This window comes from Plectrocnemia conspersa, unplaced genomic scaffold (genome assembly GCF_051122295.1).
Source record: "Plectrocnemia conspersa isolate PC_06_02 unplaced genomic scaffold, ASM5112229v1 ptg000010l, whole genome shotgun sequence".
Lineage (NCBI taxonomy): Eukaryota > Metazoa > Arthropoda > Insecta > Trichoptera > Polycentropodidae > Plectrocnemia > Plectrocnemia conspersa.
Genome location: NW_028277174.1, coordinates 1,051,995 through 1,071,611, shown reverse-complemented (window position 1 = coordinate 1,071,611; position 19,617 = coordinate 1,051,995). Strand labels below are relative to the sequence as shown.

Sequence of the window (19,617 nt, the reverse complement as noted above, 5' to 3'; positions counted from 1 at the left end):
TGTACGCTTCGCGTAAGGCCGGGATTGTGCTTTAGTTTCAAGTTAAATAATGTTCGACTCCGAGTTTCCAACTCCGACCGTAAACACTCGATAGCCTCGGTTTCCGTTTCGACGCTAATGGCACTCAAAATATTTACAAAAGGGATTTTTATCAACGGAGGGAGAATCTTAGCCCTGAAAAAATAGCGTCCGTTTCCTGTTTTTATTTTCTCCAGGTCGAAGCTCGTAACGTAGCCCTTTTCCGACGTTTCGATTTGGAAACCGTCAAAGTGCAGTATATTTCGGTGGGTAATATCACTTTACAGATAGTTTTCGGAGGCCATAAATTCCGGGATTCGAACTCGCAACACTCGTTGCTTCTGTAGCGTACATAAATATTGCTTCCCGACTCGTACGCGCACCCGTGGGACACATACGCGGCGATGCATCTAAAATGCCCCATCTTTATGCCTCCGAAGACTTTTCATATCGGCCCGGAAACAAAGGCAAAAGTGGCAAAATTTAATTCCCATCGATAGTGACTGGAAAAGTTTCATCGCGAGATATCGACACGTCACCAAAAATTCGTTCCATTTACACATGTTGTGCGTCGATACAATTTAAGTGTAATAAAAAAATATCACTACTCAAAATGCACTTTCTTTTTAAATTATATGTAACATGCAAACTCTATATTACTTATATAAATTAATCTTTGATATATTTCTTGATCTTTAGAACGACATTGGAGTGTTTACTGATGAATAAAACATTTAGTGTTAAGGCTTTCTTGCGGTTTATACATTAACATAAGCGGTAGAATTACGAAAATGCCACATCGCTACATAACAATTAAATGTAGTATATTTGCATACACTCCTAATAATGACGTGTGTAAAACAAAGGATCATTACTAGCGAATAACCAGCAGAGTTCTAACGAACATTTTTTTTCTGGGACTACCGCATCATTACTATAGCTAGTAAAAAAAGAAGCACAGCGCAGCCTGAAAGCAGCTGTAATTCTCTCCCGAGTAGATAGACCTCGTCAATGTAAAATCATCTATCTAAGAAAAGGTCACTCCAAAATCAAATCCAGCGATGATGGGTCTTGTTAGTCTGGAAAGGCTACCCATCTAAGATAAGGTGACTGATTACAAATCTCTGATGCAGAACGTAACGAAAAACCACTGCATTATGTTCCTAGAATAATAGTGATAAAAATAAGAGTCTGGATTCCAGAGAGAAACGTTGCGTCTGAAGGAAGGCAAGAATCAGAAATAAATACATGAAAAATCATAATCTAGACATACTTAGCTTGCAAGAAGCATATTGGAAAAGCAAATGACACTATAAGAAATCCTGCGGAATCACAGTATATTTTTTAAGTAATAAAACGCGTTTATTAGATGTATTGCCTGCAATATACTCTCTGGAAGTTGGTCAAGGTTGGCTAAGGACGGAGAATATAGTGGGTTACATCGGTCGTGTTCATTTCTGCCCGCTCTAAAATCTCTCGGAAGTTGTCCGAGGTTACCGAGAACGGGAGGTAAAGTGGGGGTAATTCAGTCGATTTGGTCAGCTTCGAGCGCTTCTGAACATTGTCGGCAAACGGACCGAAATCGAAGCTGCTCTTTCAAGCGCGAGCGGTGAGATACTGTCCCTTTCGCTCTCTCGCGTGTTAAGTGACGAGAGTGAAAGAGATAATGATATGGTTTTTCGCAAACAGAAATAGAACGAGTAACTCGGTTCAATTTCAATATGCGCGTAGGCGTCCCATGGTCAACACGCATGTCGAGCGCTGCATCGTGGTAATGTGGTCAAGTTATAATACCAAATGCTTATCGAGGACTTCAACAGACTCTTACTGACATTTTTTAATATTTTAGGGATTAATTATATTTTTGATAGTATATTTTTCTAACAGATTTCGTTATTATGTTTTTTTTTCATTTAAAATTAAATTATTAAAAAATAATTAGTGTTACTTGATTTTGTTAAAAAAAATCGTTTCGAATATCTTTATGTATTTTCCTAGATCAGTTTATACAAATGTCACACCATAACGAATTCTTAGTTAGAATCGATGGCGACAAATTCTAGGATAGTCACAGATATGGTGTTTGTCATTCTGAAGAATCATATTTATGCTTTATGGCATTTTTCAAAAGCCGACATAGATTTTGCGTAAATTGAATATTTACGACCGAAAAGTTTTCACTGATGTTGTATTGGTGAGTGCCCACACAAACTTTTATAATTATCAGTAGCGTAATTTTAATAATGTGACAATTTAAAAATTGTGAATATTTGGCACATTATTTGATCGCGCGCAAATATGTCAGCTATACGTGACAGAAGCCGCCGTCCGGACGGCATATGAATTTTGGGGCAGTGTGGTTGCTTACTCAAAGTCATAGGTGAACTTCGGTTCAGACAACTTCGAGAGAGTGTAGTGCAGGCATTATACAATAAGCGAGAGAATGATCACTTAAAATTAAATTGGCATTCTGTATATATATATAATACATTTTTAAAGCGTATTCAGGGCTGTGAATTCGTTGAAATTTTTTCCCGACTCCGACTCCAACTCCGAATTTAAAAATTTCGATACGATAATCTTAAAATATGAAATTTATTTTTAATTATTTTATTTATTTTCATGCAAATAGCATTAAAAAGAAGAAACCAAAAATAATTGTAATAATATTTCTTAGGATTAGTGCCGCGCCATTGTATGTTTCTATGTGGGACCACGCCGGCCAGGGGCCGGTCGGCTGTTGTTGGGTATTTGATTAAGTGCCTAATAACTTTTGTTTTCTTTAGATTACAGATTTAAAACGCATGACGAACAATTAAAAAAAAAATGTTTTGGGTGAAAAGGGTTAAAAAGGAGTCGGAGTCGGTTGACTTTTTACGACTCCGCTCAAAATTCTCCGACTCCACAGCCATGAATGTATTATTATTATTTTTAGAGTACAATTTAATTGAGCAATATATAATATAAAATAATAATTCCATAAAACGAATTGTTTTTGCACTACTGTCAGAACTGTAAACACCCCATGAATAAATTTCTGCAACAAATCTTTTTCTGAAGAAAAAATCCGAAGATTTTCCTAACATAAATTTAGAATTTTTTTCATATTGATCCTATTCAACAGAATATATAATAGTGGTACAATAAAGATCTGGGTTTAAATTACGTGTGAATTTTAATCGTCTCTGGGTGATAAGAATTATATATTATATTTTCGATAAGTTTTCCTAGCTTTTCCTAATCTTTTTAATAAATATAGTAATGATTTATAGAACGTGCATATATTAATTTTATTTATTTAATTTTACTATATAGTAAAAAAATACAGTTTTCATTTTTTCCTGGTTAATCGGTTTGGAAACCATATATTAAAACTATGCGACAAAAATTTAATTCAGACACCGAGCTTACAAAATAAATATCAAGACGATTGAATTTACTTAAGTTCAGACAGTTGGCAGCTTCATTGGTCAGATTTGGTCTAGTCATACTTTTCTTGTGTCACGAACGACCTAATAAACAACCTATATATGTTTAATATTTCATAAAATACTGGTACAATTTTTGCCATTGCATGTAAATATTTCTCTAGAATAGGATATTGTACAACTTCTAACATAATTATTGTAACAATGAAACTAAATTTATTTACATTTGCAACAATTCTGTCACTGTAACCGTGTCACAATTGTTTTATTCGTGTTGAATTGCATAATGATAAGAAAACGAAACATGGTATTGATAATGTATTACGATGCAGTGGCAGAGGAAACGGTTTCATTTACACTAGTGTTTGTAGGCCACGATATTTTGAATGCACCAAGAGTGTATTTTATGTTATATTCCGAAGTTATTTGCGATTCGAAAACGCGTCAAGACCGGTACTTTTGTTCGTTCTCATAATAAATCCATAGATTCCTCTTAAAAAGGTCGCTCGTCGCTAACTTATGTATGCACGCCGGGAACACAAGAGCCGGCAATTAGAGTAGAACGAGTCCTCGGCTCCGTTTTCGCTTTCTTTGTCGATCGCGAATCGAGTTTTCCAGGACGACTTTCTCGAGGAAACGTCACGCGTTGAAAAACCGGTCCGTTCGATCTTCGACTTGACCCTTTTCCGCACCGAGGGAACAATACCGGTGCGGTGCGGTTGCGCAACGCTTACGCGCGATGGCTCTCCTTTTTCATCGGATTTGCGGATCGGCAACGAGATATTGCCGACCGAATCTGGCGACACCCGACGCCGAATCTACGACAATCGAACGTCGAAAATCCCGTCGGGACCTACATCCGAGAATCTCGCGCAAAAAACGGATTCCCAAACCGACTCTTAATGCGTAATACGAGGATTATAAAGACAGAAACGTACATCTCTAAAGCTTAAGGTAGCTCGGGGAGATACGGAGCGGCCCATGATAGACGTTATTTTTAAGATTAAATTAAATCAACCTAATCTAATTTAGGCAAACGAGATTCATGGAAGTAGAGATTAGGATCAAGTGAAATTTTAAACTCGCGGACACAATGAAAAATAATCAAATCTGCAACTGGCTTTAAAATAGTATTTGCGAAAAATATTTTCTGTGAGTTATTCAATAACCTAAACTGGATAAATATTAAAATATTAAATATTATATAAATAAAATTATGAAAAAATATATAAAAAAAAATATTTTTATTAAATAATTTTTTTCTATTATTTTTTTAAACGAAGTTGCGACTTTTTTTATAAATTGCTATTTAAAAAAACGAAGCGGATCAGAGTGTTAAACATAGCCGGTGTATTATTTAGAAAAGTCTACGCTCTAAAGGGCTTGCCGCCATTGCGGCCCTAAGACTAGTATATCTTTTTTAAGAACGAAATACTGCAGTCCGTAACGTCTCAGACTAATATTCCTGAGGTGGCGGGTTCGAGCTCTGGTAGCGGCATGCGAATTCTAATTTATAAAAAAAATGCACTATTAATAAAAATCAGTCCCAGACGCAAAAAGTAGCATACAGTCACTATTAATTACATTATACATAATAATTTATAATTATTATTTAATATAAATGTCACTGATTTCCAAATTTTCAGTCTGATGACTAAATACTCATTTGTAATTTACCCCGTTATAACGCATTGCGCTTACGCCTGGTAGGTTACAACAAAAGATTAATAACAATTAGAATTGCTCTAACAGTGGCCCTTTAAAAGTTAGTTGTTAACATTAACTTTCGTCATCAATTGCCAAAACATGATATGTTAAAAAATATTTTAAATAAACACTGTAGTATGTATCTTTTGTCATTTTTATAAAACAAATGTACGAGAGGCGAAGCTTAACAATAATGCTTTTGGCATAAATTGGCCTTCTCTCCTACTATTTTATAATTCGTCACAAGACCAGTTTAAATGACTTGACACTTTTCACATAAGCACTTATCGGAAAAACGAAGATACTCGCAAAAATACTGACAGATACGCAAGACTCACTAACTTCACTAAGTAAGCCGCAAGGAACTAGAGACAAGAGAGATAGATTGAGCGCATAATCCTATTATATTTCGTACTATACGGTCAGTCAAAATACTAATAATATCGATTATTACTCAAATAAAATTTAGTTTGTATAGATGTTAAGAAAAATGGTTCTAAAAACAGCTCTTGAAAATATATTACTTAAGTCTGTTAGTTATCTTGATCTGCTATCTTGTTTAAAAATAGCGGGTTTAAAAAAATATATAAAAAATAAAGTCGTTTTAAAAAGTAAAAATGTTTGTAAATTAAATTTTAATTTTTTTCATTGTAACTCAATTTAAATATTTTAAAGAAAAAAGTAAAAATATTGAAAAAAATATATTGAAGGCAAAAATTGCAAGTAATATAAAATTGTTTTTTTTTTTTAATACATATAAGATTTTCTCTATAAGCTGTATTACCTTATTATTAAAAAAGTTTCAATATCAGATAGTGAGATTAGGAAATCAAGGTAAACCTAATCTGTGATGATCGATCGGAATTATAATTATACAATAATCACTAATTCCGATCTCCTAGACACGATAGGAATTTAAAAAACACTAATGGTTCGTGTGGGATTCGAACCCATGTCTTTTAGGTCAATAGTCAGAGACTTATACCACTCGTATATCGTGATATATTACGTGATATATAAAGCATAGGTATAAAAGAATTATGTTATATTTTTTTTCACTAAAATGATAAATATAATTTTATTTTTAATTTTAAATATAATGGTTTTATCAAACTAATGATATTTGAAGTTTTTTAAGTCGCACTACGTGACTCTGCAATAGATCGTTTTATCTAGTCTTAAAGCCTGATAAATGGGTGCCGCGCCAACTTATTTAAAATAAACAATAATCTCGTTTTTAAAGTATATTCAGAGCTTCTTTTGCGCTACAAAATTGCTCCATTGCGTCAAATAATCCTAATGACAACATTAAGCAATCTTTACAATGGTTGGACAAAAATTAAATTACCCGAAACTAAAAAAAAATATGGTGATCGTGGTATGCTTTCAGTATTTTTTACTACAATTAAAATTCAGAGAGAGAGAATGAAAGAGACGAGAAGTTGAGCTGCACTATATTTTTCAAAGATATATTAACCTCCTCAGATCCAGTGCACATTACAATGTACAATAACGATATCGCTTGTTTTTGAAGCTATTTTCGATTTATTTTTACCGAGATTGATTGTACATCACAATTTACACCATATTATTTAAAAATACAAAAAAATATTTTTCATGCACATAAAATAATAATAAAAGAATTAAACAAAAATATTTTTTTCACGCAATTTTGGTTTAAGGAGGTTAACATATACCAGAACAACTACTTAGCTTTTGACCCTTAGAAGCTCGATAAAAGAATTTTTTAGCAGTCAGGTTAAGCAGTAATCTGAACTCTCAAGTGCTCTACTCGATATTCGATACGACTTGGCGGCTACGACACAGTATTTTCATAAAACATATTCAAAACTATGTTTTGTGTATATTATTATATTTACTTGAGAGCAGATAATGAAATTTTTAAGTACAAACTTTGTAATATTAAGTAGTTTTAGAATTAACATGCGTATTTGTGCGATGGGAGGTTTAAATTCACTCTTAATTAAGTAATTAAGTAAGGTAAATTACAAAAGTGGATTTGTAACGGTGCGAGGTTATAAAATTAGATAGGTACTGTAGTGCGCAAGTTGTATAGGTGACATAATCAAAAGTGCGGGACGAGATAAGTGGCTTTGCTCGACGGCGGGTTGACATCTTCGTGTTAAATATTGAACTTTGAAACGTAACAAAGAACCCTGTCATCAAATAAATTAAGACTTTGGTCACGCTTTGTTTTCACCTGACTTTCCTCCATTTTTGTGAAAATAAATTAGAATGGAATATTTCAATTATCTACATACGTATGTATTATTATGATAAATGAAAGCGAGTTGAGATAATAGCTTGATAACGATCGGTCTAAATTCAGCGGTGTTGCAAAAGATTTTGCCTTGAGACGTGGCAAATACCTTAGATGATAATGCAATTTAAGAGTAAATAACATTAGAAAATCACCCTAAAGGAAGAAATAAATAGGACATTACCAGCGTGATGGTAGCAAATTGCCAGAAGTACACTATGGCGGACAAATGTGCTTGATTCAATAGCCGTAACTGGATAATAGGTTCTTACTTTTTACTATTCACTTTTATTTAAATAATATAGTCTACGAAAGAGGTGGATTATGCGTTTTAAATACTGCATAGACCTTAAAAGATTATTAGGTTTCTAAAAGTGGCGCTCTAACTGATTAATTCAGCAATCTCTCTCAGATGTAAAGCCCTCTGTTATGGTCAAGGTTCAAATCCAGATCGTATTTCTCGCGCGGGCGGTTAGATCGCTAGATCGAGTTTTCCCAGTTATGTTAATAATTAGTAGCTAATCACTTACAAAGCTTAGTTCCGGAAATAAACGCACCGGACTATCCCGTTGATTCGATATCGCCCGATCGCACCCAGATTGGCTTTTTAATTATTGGATCTTGTCGCGATTACGAATCGACGGAACACTTAACTTATTCTTACTCAATTTGTTATAATTTGCGATTCGTGTCACGTACTTCCGTATATTGCCTTTTAAAGATAAGATTTTTGTTCAATGTCGCTTTATAATACCTGGATTTTCACTGACTTTGGTAAATTATAAAAAGAATAACTATTAATTACTTAATTGAATTGAATTGTAATTTAAAGTTATACAACATTCGCTACATTCACATAGAATTATCAGCGTTTCAAATCATTAGAGCATTTGCTTACATCATTTGAATGTCCAAATTCATTTAATAACATAATCTAATAAAAAAATCATTACAAATCTGAACATCATGTTTTGATGTTGACTATTATAATAACAATTTGAGAGCTAACAAATATTAAAAAAATACATATTTTTTCCAGCTCCTCATAGCTATCGCCGAAAACATCGTTGTGTTTGCTAAGCTCCTTGAGAAGCTGGATGACTTATGCAAAATCTATAAATAAAAATAAATATTTCTTCTTGAAGGTGTTCAATGCATACTGGCAATTTTCTTGATTACTTCTATATGTGATGACACCTATAGAAGTCATTAATAAAATCGTCAGTATGCATTGGGTACCTAAAAGTGTCATAAACCGCATTGTAATATGCTTTTTTTTGTTGTATAATTTAAGGTTGAAAAACATTTTATTACATTTACTGAAATAATATTTAAATAACTTATGGCATAATTAGGTACTCCCCCACATATTAGCAAATTTTTGAAATGCCGCGCAAAAATAACAGCCTTGGTGAAGGGGTTAAAAACCAGTGCGTACAGTCCGTCCAAGATATGAACGCTCATCGTCATAGTATTGGTGAGAAAATATATTAGGGTGACCATGTGAAATTATTTATTATTAATTTAATTTGTTGAGGAAAGTGTAAATATCACTTTCTTACTTTTTTATTTATTTATTTATATACATATTTAACTCTAAAACATGAGAGCAGTTTTAGTATTACTCTCTAGGTTGAATATCTGTCTAATATAATATTTTTTAAAATACCAATAGAATATTACAGGAATTGTTTTATTGATTACAAAATACCACAATATGTAAATACTTTATAATAAAAATATAACACATTATAATTTTTAATTCAATTTCCAACGTATGGTCACCCCTGATTTAGTTTTTGTAACGTTCTCCTATCGGTGTAAACCAATTCGCGGAAAACTATATATGTATGCATGCATCACAACGATGATGAGCGCTATACGTACGTAGTGGGCGTGCGTTACATGCGTTTCGCACGCCCGCTTCTTCTCACTCACTCACGGCACTTAACACGCGAGCGAGCGAAAGGGAATGTATCTCATCGTACGCGCCTGGTTTTTACCCTTTCACTAAGGCTGTTATTTCTGCGCGCCATATTAAAAATATAAATTACCACATTTTCTCATAATAAATAATAAAAGTAAAAATCATGTAAATTTACTAGTACCTGTCAGATAAATTATATTTTTACTGATAAAAATATGTATCTATCGAAGAAAATAAATTGCAATTTAATTTCACAGGAATACTATATTTAAAAAATATTGAGACTGTTTTTATAGATTTTCTTTGAGGGATAACTATAAATAAATTTTTGGTTTAGAATCCGCGAGGTCATTTCAGATTTTTCTAGAGGAGGGGGGGGGGGTATTTTGATATTTTTTTATATTTCGATTCAATTAAGATTCATAGTATTTTATTAAATGACAGGAAAAAAATCCTAAATACATCTCTGCTAAGAATTCACGTCAAAAGCAATAAAATTGTGCTGTCGTTGTGTAAACGCTCGGTTATATAGCGTTAATATTGAGACATTATATAATTGAAATCTGTTTCGATGCAAATGAAGCATATATAATCCAAATTTTAATCAATAGGAGAGCGCATAAAACAATTATCTTAAAAGGCTAAAATTCATGTCTACAGCAATAAATACTAAGGGACTTTCTATAACAATTAAACTACTTACAATAAGTTTAAATCAAATTAAGTACATCTAAACCAAATTTTGACTAATAAGAAAGCATAAAAAATAATTAATCCTTCTTAAAAGTCAAAAATCAACGTCAAAAACAATAAAATCGTGCCGTCGCAGTGGGAACGTTCAGTAATCTTGCGTTCATATTGATATTTTTAATAACAATATTAAGACTAACAATAAGTGGGAATCAAATAAAACACATCTAAACCGAATTTTGATCAACAGGAGAACGCAAAAAACAATTATCACTTCTCAGAAGTCAAAAATTCACGTCAAAAGCGATAAAATCGTGTCGACGCCATCGCAGTGGGAACGCTCGTTACCAAACAATATTAAGACTAACAATAAGTGGAAATCAAATAAAACACATTTAAACCGAATTTTGATCAACAGGAGAACGCAAAAAACAATTATCACTTCTCAGAAGTCAAAAATTCACGTCGAAAGCAATAAAATCGTGTCGGCGCCGTCGCAGTGGGAACGCTCGGTAACGAGCGTTCCCGCTGCGTCGCAGTGGGAACGCTCGTTACCGAGCGTTCCCACTGCGACGGCGCCGACACGATTTTATTGCTTTTGACGTGAATTTTTGACTTCTGAGAAGTGATAATTGTTTTTGCGCTCTCCTATTGATCAAAATTCGCTATGAAAATACTTTGATCAGCCCTCTTATATTGGAAATCTATAGTTTATTGGTAAGGATAGCTATGATATTTTTAAAACACAGTGTAAAATAATATCGAAATGCAAACAAACTGTGGTTTAATATGTGAGATTTAACGCCCGTCTACTTTTTTATTGCTCATTATTTTTGTGAGAGAAATATTTATTATTCGCATGACTTTATATTTAAATTGTGAATTAATATGCATATTAATAAAAATATATAAACCACATTATATTTGATATATTAAATCTGTAATCTGTTTTTAAAAAATACAACAATATTCGAATGGTTAATAATATTTCATTTTTAAATAAATACATTATATATTTTATAGGTAATAAATATTGTAAGCTTTGGGTGCTTCTCGTTGATTTTTCAACAGATACGATAGTATTATAGTAAACAAATATTAAGCTACATATAATTTATGCGCGTTCTATGGTTAGGTAGATTTAATATTTATTAGGGTTATAATTAATAGCCTTTACGTGGGCCTTTCCATCTTATATATTTTAAGTTCCTAAGTACAATAAACAGTTTTTTGATAAGCCCAGTCAGCACTCGAACGAACGGGGAAGAGAGAGAGAGATAATCAGGACTTTGATAAATTGAGGTTTAACCGTCATCTAACCTCGAACGCCCCTCGTAATGGAGAGATACTATACGTGTCTCCCCTAACTCCCCGTGGAAATATACAGCAGACGCAACATATAGTTATTGCGGAGGGAAAGGGAGGCTTAGCGATAGCCGTAACGAGCCCTATCTGTCGAAGGGAGCAACAGCTGCGATGATAAAAGCCAAGGTGGTTTAGCTAACCGTATATTACGTGACAAACGGAAAACGGTGTTTGTTATTGTCCCCGGGGAGTGCGTGACTCTCTCTGCGTGTTTATTCGTCGGTCGAAAATAATTAAGACCTAAGCGGAACTGCGCACTGTGCGTAGATGGGTGACGGAATATATTTTACGGCTTGACCCATTTTACGTCGGATGCAGGATCGAGTTTATTGTCAACAGACCCTCGATCACATTTCGTCCTTTTTCCTTCGCTCAGGACATTGGATCTTCGAATCTAATCTTGCGTATACTGAGAAAACTTTTTAAAGCCCACAGGGACGAGATATCGGATGACTCCTTTATTTGATATTTAAATACAATTAGGTCGTCCGTAGCGGCTAAATTTTAAATAAGGCTCGATTAAGTAGGATTTCAGGGGGTAATTTTCTCCAAGCTTAATGTTTAGTTTAAATCAAAGAAGTATAAAATGGAAGGATAAATACGTATACTTTATAATTATTAAGAGTATTTTTCGATTAGTCAGATTAAATATAAAATTCGCATAAAAAGCACAGAGAATAATTAATGAATTGTTTTTTATTTCCATGATTTTAAAGCTAAATATTTAATTTAAGATTGATAACGTTATCAATATTCTAAATTTATCTTTAGTATAAATATCAACTACAAATTTCGCTACGTACGTCTATCGAGTGCTTTGAACCTAAGTCATAAATTAAAAGGTCAGACAGATCACGATGTGACATTGAAAAAGTCAGACTTGAGAGTCTGACTTAATTATTGTATAAATAAAAATAATACTAATAAAATATGTTCAATTATTTGGCTTATTGGACAATTATAAACATTATTTTTCAGCGCTTCTATGAAAAATTTAAAAAATTTCAATCCAAATATAAATATATTCGAATGTTTTCTAAGTACTCGTTATTCGAATATTTTTCTGTTCATATTTATAATAAAGTCTATTCTTAGATGTAACGCTATATTGTCCACAGTGCCCAAAATTATTATTTTTATCCCTAATAGAGTTGATTTATTTGGCCACTGGCGGAAATTTAGCAACATTAATGCTTGCACTACACTCTCTGGAAGTTGTCCGAACCGAAGTTCAACTGAAGTCAGCCAAGGTCGATGATTTCCGAGTAGGGGCCACACTGCCACAAATTTCACATGCCGTCCGGACGGCGGGCGTGAATGACGTACGCACGGCGGCTACTGTCATGTACAGCTGGCATATTTGCGCGCGATCGAAAAATGTGCCAAATAATCGCAATTTTTAAATTGTCACATTATTAAAATTACGCTACTGATAATTATAAAAGTTAGTGTGGGCACTCACCAATGCAATATCAGTGAAAACTTTTCGGTCATAAATATTAAATTTACGCAAAATCTTTGTCGGCTTTGCAAAATGCCATAAGGCATAAAAATGATACTTCAGAATACAAACACCACATCTGTGACTGTCCCAGAATTTGTCGCCATCGATTCTAATTAACAATTCGTTATGGTGTGACATTTATATAAACCGATCTAGGAAAATACATAAGGATTTTTTTAACAAAATCAAGTACCACTAATTATTTAGTTTTATATGAAAAAATATATAATAACGATATCTGTTAGAAGAATATACTATCAAAAATATAATTAATCCCTTTTGGTACCCTAAAATATTCAAAGATGTCAGTAAGAGTCTGTTGAAGTCTCTGATAAGCATGTGGTATTATAACTTGACCACGTGACTACGATGCAGCGCTCGACATGCTTGTTAACCATAAGACGCCTACGCGCATACTAAAATTGAACCGAGCTACTCATTCTATCTCAGTTTGCGAAAAACCATATCATTATCTCTCTCACTCTCGTCACTTAACACGCGAGAGAGCGAAAGAACAGCACCGACTTCGGTCCTTTTGACTCGGAAAATATGCCAACAATGTTCGGAAGCGCTCGAAGCTAGCCAAGTCAACTGAATTACCCCCACTTTACCTCCCGTTCTCGGTAACCTCGGACACTTTCCGAGAGATTTTAGACCGAACTCGACCGAAGTAACCCTATATATTCTCCGTCTTTGGCCAACCTTGGCCAAGTTCCAGAGAGTGTAGTGCAGGCATAACGTAAAGGCGGCGAAGCGACTCATTCTTTGGCGGACCATGACGGGAGTACAACGACCGACGGCACCTCGTCTAAATAATCGCACGACCAATAGATAAATTATTTTTTTTATTTTTTGATTACCGACATTTTACAACTGTTATCTAAATATCGATGTATTTATTTCTCAAGCAAATATAAAGTAAAGTCTAGCGATTCTCACTCTAGTTGACATAACAAAGGGTTAAAATCGACATCGAAAATGGAGCGTGATTCCTATGGTTTCGAAACGTATATAGATAAATAAAATATTGTTAGGTAGTCAATAAAAGAAATGTCTATAACAGAAAGAGTTTGAAACTTCTCGATAAATACTGTGTAATTTTTTTGTGCAGCACTTTAAATATTTGCATGTCAAAGTAATTCCTAATCTTCTCGTTTACGAGCCTTTTGAAAATATCGATGTATAACATAATAAAAATATGTTCATAAAAAATGTTATTTACCCAAAATATCAAATACCCTACAGTTCATCCGAATGTACCCGATTGATTTTTCAATGCCAAGTCAATATATGCATATCGGATATTGGCAATCAAAGGGTTAAAAATTAATCCTTGATATAAAATAAGTTATAGGATTTTATATATTTTAAACTGTATAATGTTGAAATTTATTTTAAATAATTAAATTGCGATAATATAAAGATATATATTTAATATAATAGAATACGTCACATAGTCGATATATGTTCGTAAAATGTGGTCTGGCGATGATATACCTCTGACTGATATTAAATGTCAGATTTATTATATCCGAATTGATATACTATAGTGTCTAAATTGTGATAAAAAATTGATTTAAATATATAATTTAATTATATACATCAGTTATTGTAAGAAAATCGAATTAAACAAAATTATTTTTTTATTAGAAATAAGAAATAGATACATAGTTGAAAAATAAATATAAATATGTACGTTTCGGCAAGTGCTATCTTTGAAATTTTCAATGAACTGACACATTTCCATGCAAAGAAGAATGACTTAATGTTTGACTATGGCGGACAAAATCGATGGACAAAAGAGAAAGCTAGAACCATGGAAGATTCGTGTCTCAAAGGATTGCTTTGACATTTTCTAATATTAATAAATAAATATTGGAACAATATATGCATCTGATGTTTATTCTTTACGAAACGTTATTATTGAAAACATAGTAAATCTGGTATAGCGTTTCGAGATCTACTTATTTACACTAAATAATGATTTTAAGTTAAATTATATATTTAATATAAATCTTCCGTTGCAACATAACAGGCGTTTTCCAATGTTCTACAACAAGGTTAACACAATAAACAAATTTTAAATAGACTCAAATTAGTAAATCAGTGAAATATGTATATTAATTATGAACTAACATTGCAGCTTAAACTAATGTATATCACTTTGCATTATTAATTATTTATTTATCACGATTTTCTTTCGTGAGATTAGGAAAATCTATAAAAACCTAATCCATGATGATTGATCGAAATTATAATTATAATTATAATTCTTAGTCGATATAAATTTAAAATTACTAGACTCTTCTGAGTGATAGTCATTGACTCATATTTTTTATGAAAATTCTTTAAAAGACGATTTTTAAACATATGTGCAATTAAGACATATTACAGAAATAGTACTAATAATATAATACTGCAAGAAACGTTTCCAATTTATTTTGTCATTTTGATCTCCAAAAATAAATTAAAATAAAAATACATATCAAAAAGAAACAAGCAGATTATTCTAACATTTGAGCTTCGCAATTCTCATTTATTTTAAGCATGTATTAAGAAACGATTTTAAATGACAAAATTTATGCTGCATGGCCAAGTGTATGTGTATGTTTTTAATAACCTAATAACTTTTCTGAGATATTTATCAGCATTTTTTTTTTAATTTTAATAATATTGTATTTTTAATTATCATACACATTACACCTCATATATTTTTATGAAGCTACAATTTTATAAAATCTTAGGAGGATAGGGCAAAAATTATTTATTACACAAAATATTGACTTTCTCTGTTCTAGAGAAAAATATTTATATTACAAAAAAATGTATGCTTCGATTTTTTTAGTAATGTGTATGAATACATATATGCACTATGCAATGGGCACTAAAGGATTTTTCTATTCATGTGAAGTTTGAGAACAAATGAGAATTAGAATTTGATCAAAATTTCATTAGATATTTGCAGAAACCTGTTTCTGAATTGCTATGAAATTTTTAAATAATTTGTGCAATCATAAACAGATTATATATAATATATATATTTAGTAATAAAATTGTAATCATAGCTATAAAAATATAATAATGTATAGAAGTTTTGATTTAGAATTTGCAAATATATATAATCTAATAAGAATAATAATATATCATATATGTGTATATATATATATAATAAATAACACAATTTATATAGCAAATTACATGTGGTTTCTTTTTCAAATTATACGATTTTTTTTAAATATATATATAATAGTTTCACTAATATATGAAACATATTAAAAGCTAAATTCTGGACTTAAAAATAAAATAATAGATTTTCAAAATATAATTTTAAAATGTTTTTTATCTCTTTAGTTTGCTATGAAACTTTTAAATAATTTATGCAATCATAAACAGAATAAATATTGGTAATCATACCAGAAGAACATAATAATGAATTGAATTTTCGAATAAAAAATTTGCATCTAATAATAATAACAATATTTATGTATATATAATATAATTTATATCGAAAATTTCATTCAGTTTATTTTTTAAATTATTGGAATATTTATTTAATATATGTACATATTTTTATAATTCAGTCTTACTAATTTTTGTTAAATTATAAGTTAAATTCTCGACTTAAAAATATAAATATTTTCAAAATAAATTAATTTTTTTTTATATGGCTGTCTAACAAACTTAGCCAAAAATACAGGGCCAACGTACTAAAAATAATCTATTTTATTTATTATTTCTTTAATTTAATATGTATATATCAGGCGCGGGCGGTGAGATAATTTCCATCGTGCGGTCAGCGTGCCCTTATCTTTCATTCACTTTCGTACTTAACACGTGAGCGATCGAGAGGGAAAGTATTTCACTGCTCGCTCTTGGTAAATAAATATAATTGAAGAAATAAATAAAAAAATAATTCCATATATACTCAAAACAGTGAAAGATCGATCGCCGTACATGTACGGCGATATCACTCAAAGGGTTAAGTACCCAGCCTAAATTAATCTACATCATTTTCAGTTTCTTAAAGTTATTATCTCAGTCTAGATTATTGGGTTAATTATATATAGAGCAAAAGTTAACAAATCCACTTTGAGGAACAATTTTCATACCAATTTCAGTGAGTCATTGAAAAATATTTTAAATACAATTTCATCAAATATACAAAAATTTGCAACGGCAAACACAACAACAATGAAATATAAAATTATATATAATACATAAAAACATTTAAGATACTCTAAATAGTGAATAATATCAATAGAAATTACTAATTATTTTAATATGAATCTAAGATGTTTAGCTAAAACATCGAATTTAATTTATTCATTCTGAAGCTGATATAATCTAGGGCAGCCCTCGGCAACCTTTTTTGGCTGCGGGTCAAAATAATTAAAATGCGACTATTAAAAAGACTATTCGGGTCAGCGAATATTTTTGGTCCTAACAATCATATATGTGGTCTAGTCGTGACATTGTAACACGTTAAAAAATGATATTTGCAGAACTGAAATGGGTCAATTCAAATCATCAAACGGGTCATAGGTTGCCGAGCCCTGATCTAGTGGATTTGGAACTCATACAGTAATGTGATTAATACTATCAATTCAAAATAAATTTTATAGACGCGCGTTAATTTTTATATTATCATATTATTTAAATATATTTTTAAATTAATTATACCGATCAATTCATGGCCATTTAATACGGTCGTATTTATTTGAAAAATATATACTAAATTTAGTTCATCTGTTTTTTTTTATACATAAATTATAACTGAATAATTCAAATGAATTCTTTTGTTATGAATTTATTTTGATAGCGTTTAAAATAGTAAAAATTGCGAACCGTTGGATTACAAGATAAGCTATCGCATGTACATAAAATGTGCAACATAACTATTAAAATGTCATCTAAGCATGATTTGTGATAAGTGATTTGTTTTGATAAAATTATACTTTTATTACACTACGTGCGTTCGATCTGAAGATAAAGCATATTTAGCAATACACGTTCGAGTGTAGCGAATATTAGAAAGCTAGCAGAAGAGGAGCATCTCTATGTTTAAAATGTCAATAAAAGTCAAAGATACACGTGCTTTTGTGAGAGGAAGTATTAATGGAAAAAACATAACAAAAACACTATGGTCGAGAACGTTCGTTTAATATAGTGATAAGCGCGTATATAATAATAAGGTTGAGTTATAATTGCAAGGAAGCGAATCGTGGGAAAAAGGCATGTTAAAAAGGTTCGTCGGTTCAAAATGCGACATTGGGCTAATTGGTGAGATCGATGAATGGACGTTAATGGTTCACCTGTCTTTTCAGCTGCGGGACAATGCGAAGTCGATAATGCGTCGGAAGCCAAGTTCGTCCGCATCGTGCAGCATCCGATCGCGAGGACTCCGTTAGAAAGCGAAAACGTAAGACCGCGCGTGTGCGTGCGCAGGGGACGCGCACCGTAGAAAGCGACTTGACTGCGCGCGCGCCGCTGCACCACTGCCATTTCTCACACTCTCCCACCGTCGCTTTCGCTCTCGTTCGATCGACTCGCGTAATCGCAACGCAAATAATTCGCAATATCTCCCATTTGCCTTATCGAGATTAATTAACGCGACGGCCTATTTTGCCTCCCGGGAATCGCTCCATTTTCATTTATCCGATTAATTACATCTCTCGTCTCTCACTCGCAATCGTATTAAATCTAATATTTTTTCATTTCTGCAAATTAGATTAAAATTAGCTAATGTATCACCTTTGATATTCTAATTTTAATTAACACGTTTCATACCAGGCGTTATTCCTAAAAATGCAGCCGAGCGGCCGGGCTAATTTGCGAAAATTTTAACCTAAGCTATTTTTTTAAACCACCATACCTTTTTACTTAGTTAACGTTTTAACGTAAAATTTAAAATACAGTTTCTCAATGATCGTTTTTTATATCAGTAAACGTCAAACTGTAGATAGCGTAGCAATAAAATAAATTTATATTTTGAATCGGCAAATTTAAATATTTAAAAAATATAAACGATACAGATTATGACAAAATTATAATGAAATACTTAAAACAAAAAATATCAAACTTTTGCCCTCTGCAATAATTTCTTTATTTTTAACACTTTACGGTCGATTTACACGGCAATATTCGCACGACCGTTCAACTTTGGTACTGTTGACAGCGAAAAAATGTCGATACATCGTTACATGTTTTGCTCCCAGTTACTCATGCATCATATCAATAACAATGACAGTGACTCACAATCTGTTGCATAGATCCAAGAATTGGCGGCAAACCTCATATTATACATATGGAATAGCGTAGTCCGTAACGTCTCAGACTAGTTACTCTGAAGTTGCGGGTTCAAGCCCCATCAGCGGCACTCGAATTTTTATTTATAAAAAATGCGCTTATATAAAAAAATCCCGCCATAGCTGCAATGACATCTACTTGTTAAAAAATATATTATACATAATCATTTATAAGTATTAATATAGATGTCACCGATTCCCAGACTTTCAGTCTAGTGTTTATACTTACTTGTAGGTATTCACTATATCTGATTGACTTACTCAGTTGGTACAGTTATAACGCATTGGGCTGGGCATGCGCAATTGAGATCCAACCCAGCTCGACTTTCGCTCCGGAGTACTGCGTAATTAAATGTCATCGTAATTAAAATCAACTTAAAATTAAATAGGGG

The 19,617-nt window shown here is 32.2% G+C and overlaps 1 protein-coding gene across 1 annotated transcript in view; it reads right to left on the bottom strand.

Moving 5' to 3' along the window:
- LOC148230266 (uncharacterized) overlaps positions 1–18,420 on the bottom strand; it is a 75,095-nt gene extending 56,675 nt beyond the window's left edge. Inside the window, exon 1 of the mRNA XM_088195944.1 lies at positions 18,233–18,420. The gene's annotated coding sequence lies outside the window, so the exon portion shown is untranslated. The remainder of the gene's footprint in view (positions 1–18,232) is intronic.
- Between the last annotated feature and the right edge of the window lie 1,197 nt (positions 18,421–19,617).